The sequence below is a fragment of the Cimex lectularius genome, unplaced genomic scaffold (genome assembly GCF_000648675.2).
Source record: "Cimex lectularius strain Harlan isolate CLEC.00 unplaced genomic scaffold, Clec_2.1 scaffold26, whole genome shotgun sequence".
Classification (NCBI taxonomy): Eukaryota; Metazoa; Arthropoda; class Insecta; order Hemiptera; family Cimicidae; genus Cimex; species Cimex lectularius.
In genome coordinates this window covers 779253-782373 of record NW_019392721.1, presented here as the reverse complement: position 1 = coordinate 782373, position 3121 = coordinate 779253, and the positions used below count along the sequence as shown (strand labels likewise).

Sequence of the window (3121 nt, the reverse complement as noted above, 5' to 3'; positions counted from 1 at the left end):
AATTCCCAGAAAAGTAATCAAATTCCAAACAATGTCACGAATTTGATTAATGCCGGTCCAATAACAAAAGCAGAGCCTATTATAAAACAATGGCATCGCCCCCAACGCGATATTGATACACTTAAAGGAATAAATGGTTAGTTAAATCATTATGAACGGGGCGGCGGTAAAGAGAATGATGCGGTTCAATACGGCGGGGTTGGCCGAGGTTTATTCCGGAGGCGGGGCCTGGAGGCGGCTGCGCGTCCTTTTGGGGGCGGAGCGGCGGGGGCGGCGGCGACAGGAGCAGGAGCACAGTAAGGGGCGGACTCTCATACAAAGTAGTTAAAAGACCGGGTCACGACGGACAACAGGACGAGTGAAGAGGAGTGCCTGAGAAGCCGAATTTCGGGTGTTCTCGGCACGGTCACCGCCTCCCCGAACCGGATAGCCACCAACATCCGTGGCTTCTTAGCTAGCCGAATTTCAGCTTCCATCCCGGACACAGGTAATTTAGTACATTTTCAATTTTTTTTCTCTTCCACTTTTCTTTTATAACATGCAAATACAGTAAAAGTCAAGAAATAACCGATTTTTGATATTGACGGTATGAAAAAATACACAGAAAAAGAAATTTCACAACAAGAAACTTCTACATTTATAAAGATATTAATATGTTTCAAAGCAAAAAATTCTAAATGAAAACACTAAAAATGATATAGACAAAAGAAACAACCAAAACAGCATTGGCATCTTACAATAATCAACATAAAAACACAAAATAAAAAGATGGCAAAAAAGCCGAAACGTGTTTCAAAGACCTACAAGCAAAAATAAGCAAACTTAGAGCATTAAAGTAGACAAAAAAGTTTCCATTATCACATAAAACTTAAAAAATTCTCGAAATAATACTAAAAACTTCAGCGTAAAATATTGCTTATTCACTATTATTCAAAGACCAATTGTCTATTCTCGTTTACAATTTAACCTTTTCTACACGCTAAAAAGACATTACGGAATCGATGCAAATGGCCATCGGGAGCAAAACGTATCCGGCCATATTGTATCAGGTTTGTGAAAATTTACAAAGACTTGAAGACACACGTTGTACAACTCAAAAATTAGAAAACACCTGGGTTAATTGTAATATTAGTTTTGACAAAGTTTTTAAGTATTATAAACTAGATCTATTTGACAAATAATGACTTTTGATGAAAAATATAATAAAATTTATGGGTTTCTTTTTATGGTTTGTATTCGTGACACATTTGGAAACAATGTGATTTTACCGGATCGATGATGATCGATTTTACGGTTAATTTGGCGATAGTCTCACTGCGCATACAAAAGAAGTGCGAAGAAAAATTTGATGCATGGCCTTCTAAATTGACATATATGATAAAACATAAACGAATTTTGATTGACTGTCGGAATTCAGATTCGTCTGGTTAGAATGAAATAGTTGAAAGATTTTTTGTTTACTGCATTTGAATACTTCGTGTTTATTAATATGAAAAAACTTAGGAACTTTACGTTATTTGCTGTAACTTTTGTCTATCCAGAAACTCCAAAGCCAAAGATTCTATTTAAAATTTCAAAAACTGAACAATTAACGTGAATCAGCTTATTTTGTTTTTAAAATCGTCTTTGGCCTAAAAACCTTATTTTTTTCATAAGTTATAGAATAAATAAATAAAAACACTTTTGTAGGAATGTGGTGTTTAGTGACCGTTACTTGATGATTATTTGGAGATCGTGAGGTGCGGTCTGGTGTGACGTAGGTTTTAGAATAACATTTTCTTCATCGTGCCAACGTTTCGGTCTTTATTGAGATCATCTTCAGGGCCTGGGGGAATCTAAAATTTTCTAGCATTGCATAAATTCATTTTTTTGCATCCTACATGTATTTGTAAAATTTAAAGACTATTTATAAATCCCAGGCCTGAAGATGATTTCAATAAAGATCGAAACGTTGGCACGATAAAACAAATGTTTTTCTAAAACCGACGTCATACCAGAGCGCATCTCACGATCTCCGAATAATCAACTTTTTAAACATTTCAGCTAGCTTTTCTCTAGGTCTGTAGGTTTTAATTCAACAACAACCAATTTAAGCAATGCAAAAGCGGTTTTGTTTTATTTGGAACAACGGCTAATTGCGATCCCTGTTTTCAGTTTAACGACTCGGCGTTATTGTTGTCTGCGGGAAGGTAAGGAGCTAACAGGGAGATCCCAGGGACTACAAAGGGGTCCCGGACGTAATTGAGTTAGCCGTTCCCCTCTTGCCTTGGGCTCTTTCCGGCCCACCCTCCTCAGAACTTGCGGTGCTCTTTACGCGAAAACCCCGGGTTGTAAGCCACTTCCTTCTAGCCGAAATCCAACATTGGTTTACAGGAAAAAATAAAATTTCTTCTATCAAATTGTCACATTGATATAGAAAAACGTTAATGTTAGCTTCTCCTGTCGTGTAATTTGGCTGGTACGAAGGTTAACCTGGCCAGAAAGTCGATAAAGCACCTCGATCCGGCCATTCTTACAACTCTCTTTTTTTTCTTCTTCACACGTAAGCCATGTGCTTAACAAGCAAAACCATTCAAACAATATTATCACTTTGCACACAATTTTCTAATATAAAATAACCTTCTAAAAATATTCTATCATTATTATTAAATGTGTGGTGTTTAGTGACTGTTAGTCAATGATTATTTGGAGATCGAGAGATGCGGTTGGTGTGACGGAGGTTTTACAAAAACATTTTCTTTATCGTGCCAACGTTTCGATCTTTATTGAGATCATCATCAGCGCCTGGGATTTATAAAAATTCTTTAAATTTTACAAATACATGTTGGATGTAAACAAGTGAATTTATGCAATGCTAAAAAATTTTATATAAAAAATGATTATATACAACGCTAAAAAATTTTACACAAAAAAAAAAGAATAATGCAATGCTAGAAAATTTAATTTAGATTTAATCTAAAATTTTCTAACATTGTATATATTCATTTTTTAAATATATAAAATTTTCTAGCATTGTATAAATTCATTTTTGTAATATACAATTTTCTAGCATTGTATACATTCATTTTTTTAATCTAAACTTTTCTAGCAGTGTATAAATTCATTATATATATATATATAT

General features: G+C 34.8%; 1 protein-coding gene across 1 annotated transcript in view; it reads left to right on the top strand.

The window, feature by feature from the left end:
• The first annotated feature begins 283 nt into the window (after positions 1–283).
• The window catches only part of LOC106664035 (vesicular acetylcholine transporter), a 26515-nt gene continuing 23677 nt past the window's right edge, over positions 284–3121 (top strand). The window contains exon 1 of the mRNA XM_014389401.2: positions 284–487. The gene's annotated coding sequence lies outside the window, so the exon portion shown is untranslated. The remainder of the gene's footprint in view (positions 488–3121) is intronic.